At 40.3% G+C, this 19,021-nt stretch overlaps 1 long non-coding RNA gene and 1 other non-coding gene across 2 annotated transcripts in view; both read right to left on the bottom strand.

Moving 5' to 3' along the window:
- Positions 1-19,021, bottom strand: part of LOC148224594 (uncharacterized) — a 118,993-nt gene that overhangs the window by 69,786 nt on the left and 30,186 nt on the right. The window lies entirely within an intron of this gene.
- TRNAI-AAU (transfer RNA isoleucine (anticodon AAU)) lies at positions 18,032-18,105 on the bottom strand. The gene has a single exon. It is a non-coding gene; the product is annotated as a tRNA-Ile (tRNA).

Genomic DNA, 19,021 nt, shown 5'->3' with positions numbered 1-19,021 from the left:
ATATATATATACATACATACATATACATGTATGTATTTGTTAACAGAAGCAAAGGCCTTTTTGTTAGGCTGTTAGATAAAGCAAGTAGATTTTTTTCCCCAATGGAAATGCTTAAAAAAAACCCAGAAGTGGCTTTGAATCGATGTAACTTCCTCAGTCAATCCTGCAATAAATCCAAGCCAAGGAAGATAACTGCAGACAAACTGAGTGAAAATTAAGTCTCTTAAGAGCTGAAAAGCTACACAACACTTGAGCATTGCAAGAAAAAGACTGACCAAATGTTTCAATTATGAATAACAATAATTTTTAAAAATCACTACACTGCAGAGCAATCCTATCAGTTTCCAGCCCCTGATTTCCCACTCTAGGCTTTGTTCTGAGTCTACACCCCAGCAGGGTTACTGAAGCAAGTAGCTGTGCAACCCTGCAGATCTCAGGATTCAGCAGAGTAAGGGCATGGAGAGGCACTGTCACTCTCACAAGAGTCCTGCCACACAAGACTGAGTCAGAGAGAAACAGTCATCAAGAGACCAAATACTCCTGGCCAGACTTCACTAGGTGTCAGTGGAGTCAAGGACTCTCATTTCTCCCATATCTCTTGACAATTCGATCCTACAAGACAACTTATTTTAAAGAAGGTCATGGAAAGTTACACCATCACCTCTCTCCCTGCACCTTGGAGAACCTTTCCTCACAGGGGAACTAATCGTTCTCAAGAACTACCTGAAAACAGGGTATAGGGAGGTGGCTGTTGGTGTCTCCTTCTGGATGACAGGATATGAGAAAACAGCCTCAAGTTGTACTTCAAGGGGAGGTTAATATCAGATATGAGGAAAATTTTCTTCTCTGAAAAGGTAGACAAATATTGGAACGAGCTGCCCAGGGAAGTGATAGAATTGCCATCCCTAGAAGTGTTCAAAAGGCATGTGGATGTTGCATTTGGAGATTTGGCTTAATGGTTAACACCCCTATGTTAGGTTAGCAGTTAGACTCAGTAATCTTGGGGGTCTTCTCCAACCTCTATTTCTCTAGGCACTCAGTTTGAGGGCAAAAATTGCATGTGGTATTGTTAGGATACTGGGAGGTAGAAAGAATTAAGTTCAGCATCCAGATTCAAAGTAGTGCAAGCCATTCAGTAAGAATGCTTTTTTTCCCCATCAAAACAGACAGATTAGCCAAAGGAAAGGGAGGAAAAAGGCAGTGGGAGGAACACACACCTTCATCACAAATTACTTTCCGTTTATTTAATTTTAGATTTTCTTTTTCAGTTTCTTAAAGGAGTGCTTTTTGGCTAAACAGATGCATCAGATCTTGCCCAAACGTTTTCTCCTAAAGATTGACAAGGAGCCTAGTGCACAATTATGGCATATATAGGAAGGATAATTCATTAGGAGCAAAGTGAAAGAACAACAACAAAAGAAGACATCCCAATTTCCTTCTGACATTAAAGGAAATGCTTTGGTATACCTTGTACAGATGGGTACAAACCCTAGCAGTTCTTCTTCTCCCTACTTCTGCCTCAGATCAGAAACATTCCAAGCTACCACAGAATGCAAGTCTTCAATAGGTCACTGATTTATCATTTTTTCAAGTTGAGTCTTATTTTCAGTTGACTTATAACATATTCTTTTTCTTCTAAAAAAGTGTAGTTAAAAAAACAAACCTCAGTTTTCAGAATGTGCTCCATCTCCTCTCCAAAAAAGTCTGTCCTTAAACGCTATGGAACTGACTACATAAGAGCTATATCTCCTTAATACCATAATGTCTGAAAGAAGGTTAAAAAAAAGGCAATCCAAAGTGCCTTTTCAAAAAGACACATCAACAAGTATTTTACTGCCAGCCAAAAGAAAACTCCATCCATGAAAGCTACAAATGAATTTCACATACAACCACAACTCAGCAGTTGTTCCCATGTTTTGCTAAATGGTATTCTCTATCCTGCTGGAACCACTGCATAGGCTACATCACCAAGAGATCAATATGGTCTTTTTTCCCAGCATATCTATACTAATACAAGTCTTGAAAATAGTGGATGTACCAAGTGCATTCTATAATGATGGATAACACTGTAACCTTCACCACACACCTCAGGCCTCACACGTCACTTTTACCACCCAACACCAACATTTTACTCCACAGGATCAGCAAATATACACCACATGCAATATGAGATCAAATATGGCAGCCCTTTACCTCTAGAAGGCAAAAACTTCTACAGGTGCAATTCCACTCCAGAATCAAAAGTCAGGCCAGAGAGATGGGGAAAAGTAAATTCTACAGCTTTGAAGTTTGTGAAGGGTCTACTTGCCCATTTTAAAATACACTACAGGGAAATTTAAAAAAAGAAAAGGACAACATAAAGAAAGTTCAGAGCACCTTCCCCAGGGTGGTGGTGAACTGGGCTGATATATCCAAAAGCCTGACTATTCCTTAGGAAGGTCTCAAATCATGTTTTTAAATGCTGTCATGTCTCCATAGCAGCCACTGTACATAGCTGGCCCTGGAAAAGTAAATCCTTAAATGTAAGGGAAGAGGCAAGCACATTTCTATTAAACCAGGTAACTTCTCTCAATGACAAGTGCATTGCCTGAGATACAACATGTAAGCAGACATGCCTACACCTTCATTGTGTTTGGAAAGAAAAGAGCAAACTATGTGGAAAGAGGCCAGAAAGAGTAAGCTGACTGCCTAAAAGGTAGAGCACTGCAGGAAAGGAAGAGAATAATGCTTTGTGGAAAGATATCATCCCCTACACTTCCCATGCAAGAGTATTTTTATTTCACAGTCAGCAAATTGCCCACCAATGACAAAAATTTGGAATATTCAAAAGAGCAAATACAAGAAATCATGTTATCTTAGGAGCAGACAAACAAGTACCTTAACTGCATCTCTGCTCAACAGGAAATCAAACCCCACAACCAAGCACCCAGATGCAGTAACCCTGGCAGAGGATTACATTGTAAGCTGCGTACAGCCTCCCAAGCCAGGAAAAGGTTTGACAAAAGTATATAAGTTGGCAGCATTGCTTAATCTGCATTTCAAGGGCAGAGCTGAAATTTCAGTCGCACACAGTGCAAACACAGATCATTGAAGGGAATTCTTCTTTATCTTCTCCTGAAGGACAGCCAGTCATCTGTCCTTTCCAAGTGAAGGTCTCTACATCTACCCATGCTCCCTGGGAAATATGAAAATAGAAAGTAGCTAAATAAACAGCACTGCACCTCTTATTGTCTTAATGGAATATCAGTAAAGGCAATCTGTAGAAGGATTTTATTATTTGGAGTCCTTTTTGCATCAAACCAGGTTAATAAAGAAGTAGAACTTCAATCTGCCTCTAGTGTCAGGGGAGCCTATTTCTACAATTATCAGTGCTGATCAGTCCAAAAGAAGACAGTCATCTCTTTTGGAAAAGCATTACCTGTTTCTTAATGTCATATTTCTATACCTAATGTCTCTGTCTGCTCAGTCCAGCCTTCTGAAGTAGCAGCAACCATTGCACAGGCAAAACCAAAGTATCTTGATTCCCTGCAGTTCTGGGAATCACTTCTATCAATACATGAAAAAAAGACCCCAAGATATATCTTTCACAAAAACAGAACATTAGGGAAACCCTGCCAAAAGGTAATGTTCAGAGGCCCCAGCTACCCAGCATTAATAGCCTGATTTTCAGAGCTGTTGAGCCCTTTCTTTCCTCTCAAGAAAATTTTGAGCACTAATTTCTTCTGAGGGGGAAAAAACAAGCGAAAAATAAGATCCAAAACAAGTGAAAATTCCAGTTAGTCCTTCAAGCACCAGCCCTGGTGCCTGAGGAATAGTGGCTGTATACCCTGCTACAGCAGCTTGAGAGAGTGACACCACCCAAGCATTTAGAGCAGAGGTAACACCTGCTTTACTCTCTGCAACAGCCTTGCAGTATTTGCAACTAACAGGATGAGATTTTTCCTCCCCTTTGGAAAAGAGTCAGATGTAAACCATTAAGACTGATGAGCTCATTGTTCACACAGAACAGATTGAAGTGAAGGCAGAGTTAGGAAAGAGGTAACGAAGGACAGGTACACTAAAGACATATACAGCTGTAGATACCAAGTATAAAACCAAAATTATTATCATCCCCAAATAAAGAGCTATGGAGCAGTTAGGGGCACAGAATGAAGAGAAACTCAGAGGTAGGAGTCTTAAACCCAAGGTGTTTCTTGAAATAACGTGAAGTTATTTTCTTTGCTACAGAACATTATGGATACATTTCCACTGGTCACTAAAAGCCTGGACACAATTACAGAAGAAAATGCTGCTGGGGGCTAGTAATACAAATCACCTCTTCTTGGTTCAGGATGCCCCCAAGTCCCTAATTCCTCTGCCTGGGAGAGAATTCTAGGAAAGTATTAATAAATGCGAGGCCTGCTCCCATGCCTTCTGTTAGGCCTTACTGACCCTCATCAGAGAAAGGCTTGGATCTGCTAAGACCGTTCTCAGGAGAACACAGGTTATCCAAGGACATGGGTCTGGACTATCTACAGGATGCAGATATGGTACAGTGAAGCAGGGAAAGTCCAAGCCCCTGGCTCTGATAGAGCATCCAGTACTGGTGAATATGTGTTACAAAAAGAACAAGCAGCATTATCAAAGAGGCTAATATTCAGTTAGTAACAAGGGGAGCTGAATTACTAATTGTAAAACAACATCTCATCTATTTTTAATATTAGCACTCCTCTTAGCAGTATGAAACAGGGATGAAGAAAGGAAGTAAAAAGTAAAAATAGGGAGGAATATCTTACATGTTAACCTCTTCATATCTCCAAACTAGCCAGTAAATGGCAAAAGAAGCATAAATCAATGACAGTAGCATCACAGATGTTTTAAAGGTTAGGTCAAAAAAAAAATAAAATCCTGACATCAAAAGAAATGTGGAATGAAAAAAAATTCCAATACTGTTTGTATAATTCCTCAAAACTGAAAACCTATGGAATATCTTTAACAATTTTTGCTTTCATTTAAAAGCATTGAATCTATTCACTCATTTTTGAAACATACCACCAATTATATATTGGCCAAGTATCTAATAATTCAAAGAGTGACAAGCCCAAAATGATAAAGAACATTGTTGCTATTGTTATGATGATCTATTCTTGCTGCTTCTCATATTTTTCTCTTTCTTCACATAGTGATGATACAGATGAAACCGACCACTATTGTAAATCACACAACTACAAAATGCATTCCCTCTTCCACCCCAGTTTTTAAGCTTTTCTATTCAAGGTCTAATGCAAACAAAAAAACAATTGGTAAGATCCTACTGTTAACTCTTAGTACAATGAGCTTGGGAACAAAGAAAATACAGTCTTCAAATGTGAATATTCAAAGCTAGGTACTTAAGTCCACAAATGCCATTCAACTACGAGTTGCAGTATCCGAAAGTGAAGTCCCTCTTCTTTACTCGTGTCCTTCGAAAGCAGCTTCTGCTCTTATTCAGAGGAAAGTCTGAAGTGTTGACCTCAATATCTGCTGTCACCTCATTAACACATCTCTTTTCCTTGTCTGTTGGGCTTTGGTTTTTTCCCTAGTGAATTGGGATTTACATTAGCTGCAGCATCCTTCATCCCTGCTTCCTTTGCAAATATTATTAATCTGCTTTCATAGAGTAGCTACACTTAGGATACTTGCCTTGTTTTTGCAAGCACAAGTAGCTTATACAAAGCCTGAATAATGAATATCGTGTTATTCCCTGAATTTTCAGAATAACTTATCTAAGGATAAAATAAGACTCAAGTTGTCAAAGTTTTACCTTTCCACCCGTCAGCTTATGCAAACATCACACTTTAAGGAAAACAAGTTCTCACGAACAGATGTGCCTGATGCTGCTACCACTATGTCAGGGTTGTTAAAACCAACTGATTTTTTCAAGTTCATGTAAATATACATACAATACATATATGTATTTAAACATACATAGGACAGTTGAACACTTCCAAAAAATAAAAATAAAGCTTTTCCTTAAACCAGATTATCATCACCTAAACAAAATCTATTGTATATAAAAATATAAAATAAAAATAATAAGGTTAGCACAGACCTATTGCTTAAGTCATTAAAAAGAAATCAATTAGCAATTAACAGCACAGACTTTGACCACAGAAGGCAGTTATCTCTGCTGTTTCCTCTTCTCCAAAGAAAAACACATCCCAAATACCCCCATCTTCTGTACCTTCCTTCTGTCTTGTACAGGGTTTTGTGAGAAGTGAATATGAGCCCAAGGTCTGCTCAAACCAGTGTCTTCTGCTCACCTGGAAAAACATCACAGCCTTAGGAACTGAGCTGCCAAGTAGAGATGCTTCTGCTGCACCACTTCCCTTCTGCTCAGCAGAGACCTTATAGGCTGCCAAGGATTTTTGCATTTAAAAATCCCTGAAGAGACTTTCCTTCTCAAACTGATCCAATCACTTCTGTGACCGTGCAAATTGTGGCACCTCCTGGAGCACGCTAAGTGTGTGCGGCACCAGGATGTGCCTCATACGTGATTTGATCTGCCACCAGTGAGTTACATTTGTTGCCCTTTTGAGAGACACTGAGCAATCACCCCTCATTCACCATTTCTGTGACTCTTATACCTTTCCCAGTCACCTCAGAGTTTGTTTCACATGTAACACCTAATTTCTATCCTTTATTTCCACAGCAGCAATGGTCCAAGTGCCTGTGTTTGCCAGGAACACTGCTGTCCTGGGGTACAATGCAAAAATGTGTATTCTATCACCATCTGTTAAAATGTGGGAGGGGTGGTGATCCTTATCTCTGTGGGAGATATCCTCTGCTGATGTGCCATCTGATAAGATCGGGGGATGATCATCGTTATCTATTCACAACCCATCCTTCCTCCAGAAGATATATTCTGTTAATGGGCCATTAAGTCCTATTGTGTGGCTGATAAGATTACATCATCCCATTGGGAGATGCCCCAGCCAGGGGCAGGAGCCAAGCCTTTCCTACCCAGATAAAAAACTGGGGTTTGGGACGCGAAGGCAGACCTTTCCACTGGATCCCAGAGGAAAGTCGGACCTTTTCCACATCATCGCTGGATCTTCGGAGGAAAACTGCACCTTCTACAGGAGCACTGCTTCAACTGAACCACATCTGTCATCCAGGAGGACTGCAGCCACCATTTATACGGACTGCTACCAACACCCTGACTGACAGGGTGTCAGGTTGTATTTCTGACTGTGTCGGTGGTTGTTTCTTTTATCTTATTGCATGTATTTTATTTTTTCTCTTTTCTCCTATTAACTTGTATTACTGACTTGGAGTCTCGCACTGGTTTTACTTTCAAACCAACACAACTGTCTAGCATCAGGGACAACGGCTGTGCTGGCAACAGCAGAGGAAGGACACTGTCCATGGATGGCTCCTAGCTGTGAAGTAGCACATATACAGAAAATTCATGCATGGTCTAAGACCAAGGCCTTTAAATTCAGACATATCTTGTGTGTCACCTGTAGTGGTCTTTCCTACACGAAAATGTAGTAAGATGGGGTTTAAATGGTACTTTTAAAATAAATTATTTTGATTAGAATGTGATTGACCATTTGCCCCTCTACTTTCATATTACCACCCCATTTTCTTCAGGGTTCTACAGGACCTGTCTACAGGAAATGAGAAAAATAGGCAGACTAAAGTATATTCCGTAGCTTTTCCTTTTTGCCTGTAGTGAAATTTTGCACATCCCTTGATGAAATGCAAAGTCACTCTAAGTGGTGTCTACTGCCATTTTTAGAGGACAATCAACAGGTCCTAGGACACTAGCGCTCTTCAGCCCCTTCTCACTCCTGCTGAACAAAGAACAGAAGAGGAAGTGGCATAAAAACCCTCTCCAATAGGTATTATTCAGAAAAAAAAAAATTTCTTTCTGTGCTTTTGAAAATAGGACTTAAATAGTTGAGACGTCCATCAACAACTTTACTGGAGATAAATCAGTCTTTCCTCTGCTGCTTCTGGAAGAAATTTGAATAGGAGCTGGTTTTCTTTCCTTCTTACACTGATGTATCCTTTTACCATACACAAAGACAAAAAAGTCCCCACAACTATGTCAGCACCACAGCTCATTTTCAGGTTACAGAGGGGGCATAAATGACAAAGGCAAATAAAACCCTATACTATTAAAAAAGTTTTAACAGAAAACATCCTACAGTGTAATTTGATGCAGCATGAAGAGATGGTACATATTTAGCTGTGGTAACAGTGTTTTTCCCCCTTTACTCTGCCCTTTTCCCAGCACTAACTTGGCTTTCCCCCTTTACCTCCTCAGATCACTGGAATAATTTTGGGTTAATCTTAAAAGTCCTTGAGGCTGAGCAAACAGGATGCGCTTGATCATTGATCATTCAAATCAGGCAGCTAAGCAGAACTAGCTTGGGCTGGAACCAACCAGAGAAGAAGACCATGCTTAACCGGTGCCACAGCATCACCATTTCCCTTCTGAAGGCATTCATCACCCCCTTCCCCTTACTTAACAGAAGGCATGTCATCTGGAATGCTGCTGAATTGTGTCTGGCAGAAAATAAAGAGAAGAAAAAGCTAACATTTTGTGTTTGTGCAAGTGCTTTTGCCAGCATTTGGACCATTGCCAGCCTATTCAGTGCAAGCTTGCAGAGGGTTATGATGCTGTCTAGGCATTTGATGAAAACTGTAGAACCTCAGAACAGAGGCTTTTAGGTGTGAATGGTGTGTGCTGAATTGTAATGCAGAGTTGCACTAACATTTGGAGCAGAAAACTGAAATTTCTCAGATTTGCTTCCCTTCTTCCTCCCCACCTAAACAGTGATCTTCTGATGTCCCATTAATATTCTATTCTTTGAAAAATTACTTATATAAGGAAGATGAACATTACAAATTCAGTCCTCTGTAATAGCTGTTCTCTTGCTTTGAGGAAAAAAAGAGTCCAGTCTGGAAGAAAGTACTCTTTTTTGAATTTTGTGTTAGAATATATAGGCAGCATTATAATTTGAACTACACCTACAACGCATGAGAAATTTCTAAAACCTTCACAGATGTAAATGTTTTTCCCCTTCTTCAGATGTTATAAATAGAAAATAATTCTCTCTTCTGCTATTCCTAGCATAAAGCCTTTGAGAATTGGTGTCAGATGGAAAGAACTGCAAACCAGCCCCAGACAAAACACACAGCAGCCTAAGGAGACTGATAATATGAGACTTTTCACTTCATAGTCCCTCAGGTTTGAACCTGCCCTCAGTATGTGATACACTTCAATGAAACAGAACAGTTGCAACACATTTCAACATGGAAGAAAAGAAGATAGAAAACAGTTGATCTGCACAGAAGTAGCAGCTACAAAGCCTGCATAGCTGGACAGAGTCAATATCAGAATTTAAATGTTTAATACAAAGAATTCAAAGTTAACATTTTGGCATTCAAATAAGTATTTATCTTTACAACACAAAGTATATTTTACAGTAAAGGATTATAGTGTACACAAGAAAGCCTAGGTTTAAGGTGTGAATTGGTAGGACGAGGCAATAGGAGTGTAAAGTGCTCAAGTAAAAATTCATAAGGAGAAATTAAATCCCAGGAGCCTAGGCTGATCTGAGTTCAGAAGCATAAAAAGCCCCAAAGGAAACATGTTAGGAGAAGCATCAGACATGTAGCAGACAATCTTGGGCTGAATATTCATGTGTTTAGGAGACAGTAGAAAAATTGGCGCATTGTACCACAGAGTTTCCAGATCTAAGTATTAAAGGAAGAAACAATGGGAATATAAACCGTAACTGCTCACTCACTCACATATTCCAACCTCTAATTGGAATTAGAGGCATTTCTAATTTATATGTACTTTTAATTAAAGTTATGTTAAAGGTGCTGTAAAGCAAGGAGTACCCGTACAGCACACAGTGTAGACTCTCACTTGTTGGGGAATCTGGGAGTAAAATATTTTGTCCTTTGAACTTCCAGGAGGGTACTTTCACTTGCACTGGGGGCCCAAAAGAGATGTACCATTTTTGAGTCTCCTTGTGATTGAAATTGAATAGCTAGAGATCAAGAGAGCTTTGATGTCATATCTAATTATATACAGTAATTACAAAAGAAAACAGGGGCAATTGTCTCACAGTGTGACAGATACACTGACCACTTTAGTGTGGGGTGCTAAGTTTAATTTTCGGCAATACTGTAGCTCATGGCCACTGGTGCCTACTTAAGTCACCAAATGAAGTTTGACACCACTAACCTAGATCTCAGTGTCAGGAAAGGACTTACAAATTAAAACTAGAACCTAGCAGACTTGCCTAATAGGTTGGAGAGATCAGAGTCGATCAGAGCAGGATTTCAGCTATCAAATGTGCACACCTAGAGCTGCCAGGAAGGGTACCTGTGACAGTGCCCACACTGGAAAAGGAACTATGCACATCCTAAAGCAACTGCAAACAGAGAGGACAAGCATCATTTGGGGGTTCCAGATTCCTGTGTTTCAGACTGACAGAGAACATTAGTGCAAGCTATGGAAGATCAAGTGTTTCAAAATCATAAAAATAAGAGAAATAATTATGATAAAATCTCTGTGAGAACATAGGAAGAGACTAAGCAATTGTGAAATGTGCAGATAATTCAAGTGCAGTTGAAGACCATTCTAAAGTGATTAGACTGGAAGTCAATACTTCTAAGACAAAGTCATTTTAGAGGTGATGAAAAACACTTCTTGCTGCAGAGTAGAGCTGTTTTCATCAACACCTAGATATAGCTCAGAAGCGTTACAGTATTTAGACATCTCACAATTTTGTAAATACCATTAATCTAAAGGACAGAGACATTCTTTCATTCAAAAATTACATGATGCTGAGAATTTAACCAACCAGCAGTATCTCAATCAAAAAAATAAGGTTTTGAAAATGTTCTCTCATTGAAACTAGTTCCTAGTGTAAATAAAATTTTCATCTCACATTCAGGACATTGTCATGGTTAAACCACAAAAGTATATCAATGGTTTAGAAATTTGGACAGGGTGATTTTGTACTAGAAATTTCCATTTATCTTTTAAGAGAGTTCAAGTCAAAACAGATTGGCCTGACCCAAATCTGGGGTTCGTGTGTAATTCTTTTTAAAATAAACAATTTGCTCCAACTCAGGACAGGAAAAACCCCCAAATATCCATAGTTAACACAGCGAAATCAGAACAATTCTCTATTGCAAATGAAGATGTGCATTTCCACTGACTGAAATATATGTATTCTTATTTTTTCACGTGTCAAGGTCCTTCTTGTTGGCGTTGTGATTTCAAAGAGAATTTAGAGCATGAAGCCTTGGACAGAATTTTCTCTCCAGAAAACTGAGAAGCAAACTCCATTAGGTAGCTGCAAGAGGCTGGGATATCACCTGTAGAAAATTAATGACATGATAATTTTTATGGGAGTCTCAGGAGTTGTGTCTTAACAGAATTTTAAACCTTTCCTCTTCTGAGCTTTCCTGGGTTTATACATTTCTGAGCTTTTATGACTCTTTTGGTACAACTCAAGTGTTGGAGACCATTATACAACACTGGAAAGGAGAATGAAAAGGCCATGAGGCTTCTGGCTGATCTCTCTGTCCATGTAAGACACCACTGCCTCCACCCCAAATCAGAAACTGATGAGAACTATTTTCCATCATGCTCCCACTTAGATGAGCTAAGGTACAGCCAGAGTTTTATCTGCAGTGAGTGAAGGAACTGTAAGAATAGTTGATTCTATTCTGGGCTCCCACCACCCCCTACTGACCTTCCCTTCCTTAATGATCACTATAATATGATATTTTCCTCAAATTTTTTTTACCAGCTGGCAATCAACGACCTAAATCTACAATCAGTTTTGCCTTTGATTGTGAAGGGGGAAACAAAAGGTCAGCTGTAGCCAGGACACAGAACTGGCCCAGAAGAAACGTAAATCTCATTCTACAAAGCCCATCCTTGTATTTTGTATGGGCCCTCACCAGACATCTGACAAAATTCAGGTTCCATTTTTTCCCTTGCAGCCTCATAACATTTGTCAAAGAGTAAAATGGATTCTGTCCAGCATCTAGCATTAACAAGATTGCTAGGTATGACAAGAAATAACTGGAGAATAATTTGCATCTGTGATTTACACAACAGTATAATTTTGCTTTTTAGGAACAGGTGATGTTAGCAGGGTGGCATGAGGGAAAATATATGCATCATGTGAACTAGGAACATAATCCAAGATCTGAAGAGAACAATCAGTTGGGGTTTTCTAGTTATTCATCTCTGCAGAGTCACTTTTTCCTCATTAAAAAAATTAAACTTCAAACCAGTCAGCCTGCCTTCAGCTGCTTGCTCTCAGAGTAACTATCTAAAAGGAGACAAAATAAGATGAGAAGGTAAATACAGGCAGTGAAATCTCTTTCTTGTCCTTGTTACACACAAAATGCCAGAGTTACTGCACCTCACATTCATTCTCTAAAAAGAAATTACTTTCCAAAGTGCTCTTGAAAGAAGACCCTTGTCAGTATATCCACCAAAATACAACAAAAACATATTCTGTATCTGCTGTCTCAACATCAGTTGCTTAGAGCCTCAGCTGCTTAAAAGAAAACTTACCCTTTACATTTCTGGCAGAGTTGATGCAAACCTATCCGTTAGAGAACAAAGCTGGAGAAGAACTAAAGTATATACACATGAAATGAGAAAATCCAATTTCCTCATTAAAACTAATATTAGGCAGAAGTCGCCACTTTTAAAGCCCTATAACCCCAAGGAAATCTCTACATGCTTTTGGTCTATCAGAAATAAATTCATACTTTGAACAGATTCTAATGACTAATTTTTTTAACTCATCACCAGATGAGTTACTTTCTTTACTGGTGAATATTAGAAGGTGAGTAGATGAGCCCGATAGGTTGCTGTTATACAGTTAGAATACAGTAATGTAACCACCTTTACTTTTAAAGAAATAGATTTTGAAGCATATCTCTGTCGATTTTCAAGAATGTTTCTTATTTAGGATAGGCGTTTTCTCTTTCTGTACAGATGGGTAAAGACTGAAAAAAGAATTGAGGGCCTAGGCATGAAGTCAAAAGCAGAATTGAGAACCTGTATATTCATCTGCATTTTAATTAATTCTCAGTTAGATGATGGTCCCCACTGCCTTGGTTTTGCTGAAATTAAATATTTTGTTGCAACATACGCAATTGTATTTGTTTCATTTTATTCAGTTTTTCAAATTCCATATATAAGGGTAAAACCATAAAAGACATTCTTAAGGGGAAGGCAGGAAGATTTTCTTCTTAAAAACAGTTTTAATAATTTGAGAGCAAAGAGTTCGCCACCAAAAAGCTGTTCTTACTGAAAATCATAATACCAGATATGAAGAAGCTAGAGAAACTTCATTGGGAGTGTGACAATTATCTATGCTTTCCTCTATGCCTCAAATAAATTGCTTCTTGAACCATATTTTCTTCCATCCAGGCTTCACGTGAAGTCTTCACTAAGCCAACACAAGAAATTCAAAGCCAGCTCTAGCCAAAAAGAAAGTAGGTTTCAAGCACAACTGAGAAGATGACATAGACACCTGACTTTTTTTACTTTGGACCAGCCAGATATTTGAATATTCTGTGGCTGAAGAGAAAAGCCACAGAAACTCGAACGTCCTTTCTTATGCCAGATTTTGGACCCTCACGGAATCCCCTGCAGTTCTTTGCAGACTGAACAAGTTCTCAGCAATACAGTCCAAGTGACAGAAACTGTGCCAAAGGGCTTTTTTTTGGTAAGCATCGTTTCAAGCGTTCATCAGAGGCTCATTTCTTAAAACTAATCCACCTTGGCAGTTGTCCCACACCACAACAGCATGAGTTGCAGCCATGTAGCTCAGTGCCAGAGCAGCTTTCTGTGAAAAGTGCCACAAGGGTTTGTCAGGTATGTGGAGTGACATACCAGAGACCTGCTGTCCTGCTTTGCCCTCTTGCTCTCTGCTTTCAAGATTGTGTTAAAAGAGTGTGTACAAGGAAAGAGTATGAGCTACTGGTTACCACCAGGCACAGTTGATGTCAGGACCTTGAGATTTTATCTTCAGCTTTGTCTTGCCCTCTCTGGTTTAGGTTTAAGCCCAGAAAAAGTCAGAATTTCTGCCCCTGAAAGCATTAGGTAGATAAGTGCTTTAGTCTGCATCCCATGTAGCATTTCAACCATTTAATAAAAAATCAGACGATTTACTTCTAAAAGTTGTGATGGGTATCAGCCAGCTGTGATTCAGTTAGTCTCAGATAGAAAGTATAACAACTACACTGCCAGTTCAGCATAATGAGCCTACCAAATATTAGGGGCCCATCATTTTCTGTACCCCCTGAAGCAGAACAGTTCTTCCACTCAAGCCTGAACATATCAAACTGCAGATTTCTCCCATTGCTCTTCATTGTTCCTCACACTGTTAACGACAAAAACGACATAGCAAAATACATCCATGTTATTTGTCTTTAAAAACTCTATTCCTCTTCATCTGAAAAAAAAAAAGAAAATTCATACCCAGACTTCAACATGCTTTCTTTTAACATAACCTTTGGCAATACTCTTTCAGAGTTTATCTCCAGCTTACTTCCCCTATGAAACAGTGACTAGATACTGATTAAACTGAACACACTTGCCCCTCACCACACACCACTGGTGTGCAGCTGTAGCTGCTCCTGCTAATCTAGTAAGAGAAGTTTACTTATTCTTTTTAAAACAAGTACAAGCACACACCTGAAGCCAGATATGTTCACAGTTATCTTTCACCTGTTTCTATATGGCACAGGTTAAAGTGAGAATTTGGTGCCCTCCACATGGCACTGCTGTACTATGGGCATTAATGGTGAATTCTTACACAGTGAAAAACGACTGTTCAGCTATTTAAATTTAGTAACTCCTCAGGCATACATTAGTTCAAACCTGTGGCAGAAATTGCTACCTACTTTGTTTACAAAGTTACTTAATCCTTTTACAGACTATGTCAAGAGCAAATATTTGATTCTTGTTTAAGTCCAGTCCTTCACACTTTCTCAAGTTTTAACATGTGACTCAGATTTGCTTATGTTTCATTTTAGCAATTACTTTCTAAGAAATACAAATTTTAAGATGTTTCTCCAGCTTCAGCAGAAAATACAGTTACTCTGTTTTGATGTGAACTGCAAGATAAAAGATCAGGATCCTTATTATTTGAATAGCAGAGAAACTGGAAGCCAGTGTCCCTGCCATGCTGCCCCCTTTCTTGAATAATCCTTGTTTCTGAGACACTCGAGGACCCAAACAGGGGCTTGGTTGTTGGCCTTTTCCTTACAGCTCCTTGTTGCTTTTAGCCAGATCCTGGGCTCACAGCACTGGGCTGCCTGTGCCCATTCAGCCACATTCTTGGCTGCTGGCTCCTTCCCATGCCTGTTTCTATGGCACTTCCTCATCCCCCTCCCACCTGCATCTCTGCTCATAACCACACTAAATGAGAACCTTTGTCTGGGCTCAGGACAGGATCAGGCTTTTTTATTGAGATGCCTTTTTTTTTTTCCTTAACATGTGGAAAGTAAACACTACGCTCCCCAGTTTTAAGCAAAGGTTAAGCTTCACCTATAATAGCATTAATACTTACAACTTTGTTGCACACAAATCAATCTAAAGAGCAACTCCTTCCACCACATCCTGCCCTTGATTTCAAAAATGATGTTTCTGGATTGCATCTGTGCATTGCTGTATTGATATAACCAATCAATCCTTGCTGCTCAGATTCTCACTATAATTAAAACCCTCAAAAGAAAGCTGAATGAATAAAGCATCCCAATGGCAAAACACTTATATTGTGTTTATTGTTAGAATATCTAAGAAATTATAAAACTAACCTTGTGATGTGACTGGAAAAGAAAATGCTTCAGAACATCACTGAGTGAACGAATACTTATCTACTGAATTGAATGCTGTGTGAATCCACTTTCTGCCTACCTTCAAATATTTGGAGTTAAGAGCCCTCTTAGCAGTATTTCACGCAAAGACAAATGTAGATATCATAGTGAAGAAAATGAAACTAATTAGCTGACTTGGTCTGTGTAACTCTAGATCACAATAGCTTATAATCAGAAACAGTGACTGAAGAGGTTTGACTGGACTGATCAGAAGGTTCCTCCTCAGCATTGTCATAGGCAACAAGAGCTTCATCCTTCCCATCAATGCCTACTGTGGACAGAGGAGGTGTGCTTCACCCCACACTTTTTAAGCACACAGCAACTGAGACCCATTTTGGCCTTGATGTGCAATCCAGTTACAGGTTAAACGAAACACTGAACCCCAGAATATGCCCCAGCATCTGCCACTGCAGAGCATCAGAATGGAAATTCCTGGGCCATCCTTATGAGAACATTATTCCACTATATAGGTTTGTTTGTTTAACCTCTTTTTATTCTCCAACTAGGTTTGAGGTTGAACAACAGGCTCTGGAATGACTCTCCTAGGGACAATGGCTGACCCTCACAATCTGACAACCATCTGCTGAAACTAAATTTAGGGAAAATATGCCCATGCAGTCCTGGCTGGCAAAGAACCACACAGAATATAAGCAATTCAAACCAAACTGACAAAGTGGCCAAGGAGCCATTGCATTACCTTGGTTTTATAGTGAGGACTTTGCAATACAGCAATATAGCTGTAATAAAAATATGATTCCTAATGCGGGTAACATAAAACAAAGCAATAGTATTCCCAGATTTTTTTTTCCTGGAGCAGAACACCGTGTTTTTTCTCCTTTCAGTTAATTTAAAACGGATGTCATTATACACAGTCAAGTCCTGGCCACTATAACTAGACCCAAAGGAACTGAGGAAGATCACTGAGTGGAGTGGCAAGACAGAAGGTCATCAAACCAGAATCATATTACTTTCCTGTGACATCTGATGGAGCCATGACAGCAGTTTGGATGCTAGATAACATGAATATTCATCTTTATGATTTACAAGTTACTCTGTGACTTTGGAGTGACACTTGTAATGTGTCCTTATGGTACCTTGGTGACATTGTGGGGAACAAGTAATGTCAGAACTCTGATTTTGGCATGAAGTACCACCCACTTTATTATCACTATTATTATTATATCTTATTTTGAATCAGCCCCTGCAGTTGGAAGAAGATGTAAGCAATGGGCCTGAATAATAAAGGGACATGTTAGCAGATTTGTAAAAGAAGTCAACAGAATGCTGTTACCCCAAAGCATTTTCCCAAAGAAGCTGTGACTTGCATGTATGAAGTTCTAATAACAAAATCAGCAGTTTCTACAATGAAAACATTTACACCAGAAAGTTCCCAATCCTCTGGAAAAGTCTCATTTCAGTTCAGAGGCAGATAGGACAAAAATAATATGTCTTGAGCTTCTAAGAAGTTTCTTAGAGAGAAAATCTCCCGAGGCAGGTTGAGCTGGCAAAGGTCCATCCTGGCCACTCCTGCAGATGTCGGGCTCCATTACAACATTTCCCTTTCACCAGGAATATTTTCTTGAATAAATAGCACACCCATAAAAGTTAAGCCTCACATTACAGTGTGACTGTCAAATTTGGATAGTTTCAATATGGAGTTCAGAACATTCTACATAAAATCAGGGATCTACCAAGGGAGATCCGCTTTTCTTCCTGCTTCAAAGGAAGAAAAACAATAAAACCTCACTCTCTTTAGTGTCTTCCAGCCCCTGACAGAGAGCTATCGAAGAATCACATTAATACAGTGAGCTAAAGACCCAACGTTTTAGTTCCCTGGGTTATTCTCTGGAATGGGGAGACCGTCTGAATTCCTGCGCGCTTTCTTCTGCCCTAATGCTAAATAACAGAAACGCTTGAACAAAGCGATCTGGGACAAAACAAGGGATACTTTGGTGACGGGCTACGGAAAGATTTAAAAACGTCCCTCCCTGCATTTCCTACACGCGTTATTTTTTTTCCTCGCAGCTTCCCGGCTGTTTCTGTTTCCCTCCCCACCCCTCCAATCAGGGGGTGCCCGATTGGAGCGGAGGTAAGCCGGGATGGGCAGCGACACAGGCAAAAACGCTGGCCCGTACGGGGATCGAACCCGCGACCTTGGCGTTATTAGCACCACGCTCTAACCAACTGAGCTAACCGGCCCGCCCGCATGTATATCTGCGGGAAGCGCCTCCAGCCCGTGTGGGAGCGGAGCGGCGTCGCCGTCGCTGCCCTGGCTCCGCGGGGCCAGCGCTGCCTGCCCGGGGCGGCTGCACTCCCCGAGCCCGCTGTGCTCCTCACGCACACCCTGCGCTCTTCCCGGGGCAGGGACACCCGCACTCGCTTTCCCCAGCGGGGACAGGGAAGTGCTGGCGCGCGGTGAGGCCATGCAGGCTCCGTCTGCTTTTCCAGGCTCCTGGGCCTCACGGCAGCGCTGCCCCGGCCACGGGGCTGGGCGAGCGCTGCCGGCGGGGCCCTTCCCGCCCGGGTTATCCCACGGCGGACCGAAATCGGCACAGCCTGCAGCAAGATAGAGGATAAGAGCAGCCCCACAGGATGTCCTCCCATTGACCCTGAGGCAGGCACGGCTGGCCAACACCGCTTGAAATTCACCTGGCAGGAGAGCTGAATGAGACAGAGCCTGAAAGCACTTCCCTCCCATGAAGTAACACAGGGAAGGATTACTCACAATCCCTTTTAAAGGCTTGTTTTGTCTTACACAAAGGTTCCAGTTTTACCATGTTGATTTTCCTGACTCAGACTCTTATTAAAAAAAAAAATAATCGGACTTTTCAAATGCAAGGTCTTCTTGGCAGAGCTCATTATAGAGGAAAAAAAAAAAAAACATGGAATATCTATATCTCAGCCTGGGATGAGACTGACTCGGGATCACTGGGATGACAGTGCACTGTTTTTTCTAGTCCACACTCATCCTTGTGGTCAGTACTCCCATTCCCACTTCTTTTTGCCTCGTTCGCACACCTCGTTCGTTATTTATTGCTGTTAGCCCATCTGTTTGCCAGCACTTTTCTCAAACATCCATCAAATTCCCCAAACTTGATTTTGCTCAGCTTCTTCA

The sequence above is a fragment of the Sturnus vulgaris genome, chromosome 2 (assembly GCF_052056855.1).
Source record: "Sturnus vulgaris isolate bStuVul1 chromosome 2, bStuVul1.hap1, whole genome shotgun sequence".
In the NCBI taxonomy this organism is placed as follows: domain Eukaryota; kingdom Metazoa; phylum Chordata; class Aves; order Passeriformes; family Sturnidae; genus Sturnus; species Sturnus vulgaris.
The sequence above is the reverse complement of the archived record's forward strand: the minus strand, read 5'-3'. Positions and strand labels throughout refer to the sequence as shown.